This window comes from Lolium rigidum, chromosome 2, assembly GCF_022539505.1.
Source record: "Lolium rigidum isolate FL_2022 chromosome 2, APGP_CSIRO_Lrig_0.1, whole genome shotgun sequence".
Classification (NCBI taxonomy): Eukaryota; Viridiplantae; Streptophyta; class Magnoliopsida; order Poales; family Poaceae; genus Lolium; species Lolium rigidum.
In genome coordinates, this window is record NC_061509.1 from 179,713,961 (window position 1) to 179,721,545 (window position 7,585).

A 7,585-nucleotide genomic window follows, 5' to 3' on the forward strand; every position below is an offset into this window, starting at 1 on the left:
GCTGGGTAGTATTGAACTCAGCATCATCCTACAGGGGTAAGCATCAGTAATAAAAATTAGTCACCCAGCATGCCAACATATCGTACATCATCATGCATGCTAACTTGTCATGGAAATAACAATCATCTTCCTGCTTGTACGCCGCTGCCGTCTATCATATCCCCTTAAGCAGAAATATATAGATCACGTTGCAATATTATGCAAGTATTCAACGGATGGCTCCCTATTCTATCTATGCCCAAGTCATATAAAAAAGAGGTTAAACACCATATGCATGTACGCCTAGCTAGGACAGAATATTAATGCTAAACTAACAGGAGGGAAGCAAACCTGAATTGCAGTGTCAGCTGCAGACAGCGCTGATTCACTGAGAGACACCGTCCGCCGGTAGGCTTGCATGCAGCTTGGTTGTGCCAGATACCGGAACGCACGACACGCACGACCAGAAAGTTCAAGATCGGCGGTGAGCGATTTGCTGCTACAAATCCTTGATATAAGAAGAAACTTACGACACCAGCTGGGTAGTATTGAACTCAGCATCATCCTACAGGGGTAAGCATCAGTAATAAAAATTAGTCATCCAGCATGCCAACATATCGTACATCATCATGCATGCTAACTTGTCATGGAAATAACAATCATCTTCCTGCTTGTACGCCGCTGCCGTCTATCATATCCCCTTAAGCAGCAATATATAGATCACGTTGCAATCTTATGCAAGTATTCAACGGATGGCTCCCTATTCTATCTACTAGATTTAGATGTGCGCCTTGGCGCACGATCCCGTGGAGCCCGTGTCAATGTTATTTTTTATAAAAACGATAAAAATAATTGTGAATAGACTAATACATTTGTTACGTTTTACAAAATGATGTTGCTAGGTTGAAACTCGGATAAAGCACATACAAGTACAAACTTAGCAGCAAAGCTGATATACAATAAGGGAAATAGAAAAACGTTCCATGAAGAGCAATAGAAGGTACTAACAGCAAAAGCAACATCTACATAAGCAGCTCATGGACATTCTCGAGACATGGTCCGCAACAGCACAAATGAAATATGGCCACAACAGGTACTTGCACTACCAAAAGGAAATACCACTGTAAATAAGAAGATAAAATTAACCAGCAGTTAAAAGCGAGACAAATGAAAGAAATGTTAAGAGTTGGAGATTAATGCATGTTTGATAAAAAAAAATGCGACAGTTGTACCTCAGTTGTAGATTTAAGAGAAGTAGTTCTTTCTCATTCCCCAAATGCTTTTTCAGACTTGTTAGCATGTCTTGTCCACTAAGATAGTTAAGATACACAATATTTAGCATTTGTCTAGAGAACAAAGACATACACCTCACTGATAAACAATTTAAAAACAGCTACACGTAGATAGTCACCTTACTTATTCAAGGGTGTGAAAACGAACTTCAATAGACATTTCTTGCATCCATTGCTACATTGATTGTTTCCGATATCCAGAACCTGACAATACAAAATACAGTGATTATAAATTTGCTATCAAGTTGTGCAGAATCTAAGGTGGCACTGCCAACCAGGGCAACCATTGAACACCTAGCTGAACTACAAACTCAGTTTTCGTGGACACATCTGATGATATGAAAACACACATGGTTAAAGACCTTTCTAATAATGGTGGAATGCAGATGAAGAGTAACCTTATAAATCCAAGTAATGGCTGCTTGACATAATTTAATTAGATACAGTGAAATTATTTTCAGTTCCATAAACTGGTGAATAAAAATAGTACATATTACTAATGGAGAAAACCTATTAAGCCTAAAAATTTGGTTGCCTCTGTGGCTAACATTTTCATCTTTCCATTAATTACAATTGAACCTACAAGTAGAGTAAAATTAGTTACAGTAAGAAACATGTACATGAGTGGTAATCTAATATACAATCTAGAACTCTGACCAACTCAATTAAGCGATTGAAAATCTAGTCGGATGAATTTGTACAATAATGGAAGAGTGAGCAATTTAATTAACAACATGAAAGGTAAAATATATGCTGCAATATCTATATGCTTATGTAATGCATTTGGTCCTCTTAGGTACCACACAAAAATCAGCACACTAACAAAAGAAAAACTCTCAATCTCAAGATGGAAGAAGCATGTTTTTCAATGATAGCAAGCCAAAAAGTGATTTCAGCATAAACACCAGCTGTAGGATGGATGGAAAATGTGTCAAAGTACTTATCATTGTGGAAACTTGACTACTGGGGGCGATACATCAACTGCATCGCTGAAAAATCAAATCTACAGAAACATATTGGGTATTTCACGTCAAAATGTATGTTAAGTTCACAATGAGAAATATTCATAAGGAATTATGGCTCAGATACCAATATCACTACAGTCGACAACAATTTCAGCAAAAGAATGGAAGCTTATTTTTTCACTATTTCTCGTAGAGCTAAAGTTAGATATCTACTATTCCTAAGCAGTACCATAAGCAGGTTCCTGACTTCCATACTGTTAAACAATTCAGAAACACTATATGAAATCTACTATGAGTAGGGACACACTGCTTGCCACACGACCCGCCTTTCGCATACTTGTAAAACTTAAACATTGATACAATTAATACAACTTGATGGTAAGCAGTCGAATAAGCAGATGTCGATAATTCATGGAAAGGCTGCCAGGAGAGAACTCGAACCATCCATACCGCGTTATGGCATCATTATTTGTAGCCTTCAATCACCTAGGGATGGCTAGACACTGCAAGGCTACCATAAGCAAATCGAAGACAGTGAATTAATGGATAGAATCTGACGATGGCCACCAGCTTTGACCCCGGAGGCATGTAAATCCTTGCAAAACGTTTCATAATCTAGCAATATGTTAAAAAAACTTCACACATACATAAGAAAGATAGGTGGATATCTAATTTAACAGAAATGTTGGAGCGAAATAACATCCATAGTCCATACAACAGGCACCCTAATTTAGGCATTCATATGTATAAATGAATTATACCCAGTGATACACCACATGTTCTTAACAGGTTCGTCACCATATAGAGGGCATGATGGAAGAAACACCGGAAGGCTAATATGTACTCACTTCGTTCCATAATATAAGAAAACGTCTTATATTATACAACAGAGTGATGAGACTTCACTACTGCTAATTCTGATGTTGCAACTCCTTTGTCATTCAAGCACCCTTAACTGGAATTGATCTCCAATAAGCACCCTACGGCCATTTCAATTCAGCTTCGTAAAATATTATTTGCATTGCAGCTGGTCAGCAGTACAGATATTTAGCTTGACCAGCTGATTGTGTGCAAATTGTGCCTAGATGCCAACGGGTATCAAAGCAGACCAAATGGCCATCATAATCAACAGATACCGTAAGCACAAAAGAAGAAAGATCATAAGCTCCGCAAGCAAATAGCCAGGCCATGTAGTATGACATCAGTAAGTTTCAGGCAAAGCTAATTATCGTAACTATCTGAGCTCTACATTTCTTATGCTCTAAGTTGGCAGTTTATGGGGATTTGGGAGTTGAATGTCACATGATCAGTAACTTTTCTCTTCAACAATACCAAAGCAGGAATTATGCAAACAAAACAGACCATAAAACTTAATAAGCTTAATACATGGAGCCTGAAAATGGCCAGCATTAGCGAACATACACGCTTCGCATGAGATACATGTGTAGCGAACAGAAAGTGCAACAGCTAAAGTCATAAGAAAGACACTTAGTTATAATAGGCCATTGAAGTAAATCCCAATGAAAAATCAAGAACCCAAGAAGTCAAGACAATAAATCAGGATTGAGACCCTGAGCATGTAGTTTTCCTATCTGAACAAAATGCCAAAATGGAGAACCAAACCATAACTTATTCCAGATCACAAACCAAGAAAAAAACATCAAGGAAGTTTTGTGTGTATGCATAGAAAGGCTACATCTATAAATGCCAGTAGTATAACATCACAGAATTTTTTTTACCAGAACCAAAAGCAGCAAGCTGCTCTTTCTCCATAAAAGAAGTGGATTAGGAAGAAGTATTCATACCTACATGAGAGTATGTAGAGCTGCAAGTCTAGTGCACACAAGCTCATCTTCACCGTCCTCATGCTTTCCCATCGCCGAGTTCGAGCGTAGATGCGCTCATCAAGAAAGTTTTGTGTGTATGCATAGAAAGACTACATTTATAAATGCCGGCCAGTAGTATAACATCACAGAATTTTTTTACCGGAACCAAAAGCAGCAAGCTGCTATTTCTCCATAAAAAAAGTGGATAGGGAAGAAGTATTCATACCTACATGAGAGCATGTAGAGCTGCAAGTCAAGTGCACACAAGCTCATCTTCACCGTCCTCATGCTTTCCCATCTATGAGTTCGAGCGTAGATGCGCTCCTCCTCTCCCTCCTGTTGGGTGCTCGACATGATGAGCACGGTCCAAGAAGTGGTCAGGGAACCACATTCAACATCACATATTGCAGCTTATATCCCGTAGTTCGTCAAGACCTTGCTGGCCAATCAGCAGTGGCTAAGAGGGACAACGTCCACGGCAGGCAATCCTGACCATCTGCAAGGCGGGCCTGAGACTGCAAGAAGAGCACAAGCGCGTGCCAATGAACATGAATAAATTAACTTTTTGGATATAAAGAAGCAGTTCATATGAGAGGAGATAGAACATAAAATTTTAAAGCTATTTAGTGATCTATAAACCAGAGGTCTAGATGAACACAAATATTAAAGCAACGGATGTACCGATGCAATTTGAAACTATTTCTGAACTAATATCATATTTTCATCATTTTGCTCAAAGCAAACATATGACATAGATTAGTTAGCACTTCAGAGATTTCTGTGGAACACATTTTAGGAATAATTAACAGAATCTCCACAAATAAGACAGAAAATAGAGAGAAGAGCTAATGCATTGAGAAGACACTGTATTTAATCTTACTCCTATCGTTAATTCCTAGCACCTAATTATAACTAGTCCTAGTACAGAAAAATAAAACTAATAGCCTACTATTTTCAGATCCACACAAACAACAAATGAGAGACATGAGATAGCACCAAACCTCACCTTGCTTCAGATGAGGAGGACCGGAAGGAGAGGTTAGATGCTCTTAAGTAAGTTTATGCCTAATATCAGAAGCTTGTGTAGGTAAATTCGTGAAGACATACCTATCATTGCCTAGATTAAGGATAAGAAAATATAACACTAACTATAGCAGAGTATAAATGGTACGAAGAAATGAGCTCACCCCAAGTGACAATCTCTAATGCGATGGCCATTTCATTTTCAATGTCAGTAATCTAGATCAGCTCAATGCCTGCAAAGACAGACATCATCATGGACATCTCACTACAATCAAATTCCTGTTGACAACACAAGATTGACAATTGAAATGCAAGGGAATGGAACCATCAAGGTCATATGTCATGATTTTGCTGATAATCTGAATGGAAAATATTCTACCAATGGACCTATATATGGTGATGCCGATGTTGATGTGGTTCTTGCCGTTCCTCTTCCGTACCGCCGAATATTTCCTTATTGAGTTTGACAACTGACCATGCTGGTGCTGACTTGAAGAACAACATAAAGAGATAAGTTGGTGATTGATATAGCCATTCCATGTCGACCTAATTTTTTCCATTTAAGAACCCATGCTCCCATAGGCTTAGAAAGGACCAAATACAAATATGAATAAGCTACCTGCTTTAAGAAGACCAGAATAGGAATCTCATAGCATCTATGGCGGTGGATGTTGATGATGACGGGCTGCTTTCCGCTGATCCCTCCTCATCAAAATTAGCCATTTTCAGCTGTTCCTCCTATATTGTGTTGCTCCTATTGAAAAATACAAACAAAAACGTCATGCAATCAAAGACAAAAAAATTCTAGCACGAAATATCATTTAGGTAAGCTAGCACTCCCAATCCAAACAAGCTAGGACGCACATTCTGCAGTTCCTCTCTCTGTTGTCGAGAATGTCGATGGCATGGACGTCCTACTTGACTATGTATTACGCTGGCCTATTGGCGTATGAATATATCCTGCTACACAATCTTCAATTTAGGAATCTACTGATACTATCAAATCATCAACCACTTGACTATGTATTATTATGGATCAAACTATGCCATGTATCTACACAGTTGCTATCTCCATTAAAGAATAGCAGAAACAATCAAGGCAAGAATTTTGTGCTCACTTAATTTCTGAATTTTGCATCCGGTTCTCATACCTGCATGTAACAGAGCACGACATTATAACAGGGCACCCAAATTTGTATGGTTGTGCCCAAACTGAAGCATCGCCGAGTGTCCTAGATCCGACACAAAAACAAAGTTAAAGATGAGAGGAAACACTGCAACCGAGTGTCCTCTCGGACAAAAATGACCGAGCGTGCCTTCGCTTTTCTCCACTGCAAGTGATGGGGGCAGATGAGTGTGGCCTGTTGTAATTAAACAGAGGCAAGAAAGAGACATTAATTTTGAGGGTGAGATAGTTCATGACCTGGAGATGAACTTCGGGCTTGCAAATTTCGCCGCCTTCATTGCCCATATACCGCTGCTTGGCTGCAGCAAGGACGCCGGCGTGGGGCTCGCCGGCTTCCTTGTCCTCCTCCCGCCAGCGTGCCGTTGAGGAAGGCCGCGTCTGACACCCATGGCCTTGCCTCGCCGGAGCTGACGAAGACGAAGCGAGCACGGCCGTGCCAGGAAGAGCCGCTCTCCACAAGGGGCCCCACGTAGCCTCCGATGCTTGCATCGCCGGAAGCCCCGTGCGCGTCGCCGCCGTCATTCTCTACCTCCTCTGCTCGTCCCCCGACGCGCTCGCCCGCCCAGCCGCCTTGCTCGCCGGGGCCACTCTCGGCAAGAGGCCCCGCGCAGCCGCCGCTGCATGCGTCGCCGTCGGCCACGCGTGCGGTGCCGCCGTGGTCGGACGGGCGGGACTCGCCGACGTCCTCTGCCTCCTCAAATCCTTCCCCGACGCGGTCACCCGCCCCAAGCCGTCGCACTCGCCAGGCATGCGTCGCCGTCGGCCACGCGCCCGGTGCCGCCGTGGTCGGACGGGCGGGACTCGCCGACGTCCTCTGCCTCCTCAAATCCTTCCCCGGCGCGCTCGCCCGCCAAGCCGTCGCACTCGCCAAGCCTCCCCAAGGACGGCGCCGGCGAGGTGCGCCACTTAAATCCCCGGGAGGACGCGGGTGATGGTGGCTTGCCGGAGAGGAGTCCGGCCGCGGCCGGGAGCGGGAGATGCGGAGGCGGCGGCAGGGAGCGGGGAGGATGAAACGAGTGGCTAGGGTTCTGGATCGGGCTGAAGTTTTGTCTCATCCAATGGCCGCATGAGGAAATACCCAATTTACCCCTACGGGATGAGATCATTTCCAACCAAACTAAAGTACATCCGCAGTCACCGACGAGCGGACCCGACCGAAGGTGGGACCCACGCGTAGACAGGGCGGGTAACAAATGGCCATTGCATGAGGTTAGCTAGCTAGAGGAGTCTGTGAGAATGTTGCTTCCTCCAGGAATAAACGGACAAGATACACTGATGGGGTGATCCAATGGTCCAGAATCTCAAATCCTTGTG

The 7,585-nt window shown here is 42.6% G+C and overlaps 1 long non-coding RNA gene across 1 annotated transcript; it reads right to left on the bottom strand.

Annotated features, from left to right (window-relative positions):
• Window positions 1-946: 946 nt before the first annotated feature.
• LOC124687769 lies at window positions 947-2,325 on the bottom strand. The gene is made up of 3 exons (XR_006998298.1): window positions 1,391-2,325; window positions 1,212-1,289; window positions 947-1,100 (listed from the first exon to the last, which is right to left on the bottom strand). It is a non-coding gene; the product is annotated as an uncharacterized LOC124687769 (long non-coding RNA).
• Window positions 2,326-7,585: the final 5,260 nt, after the last annotated feature.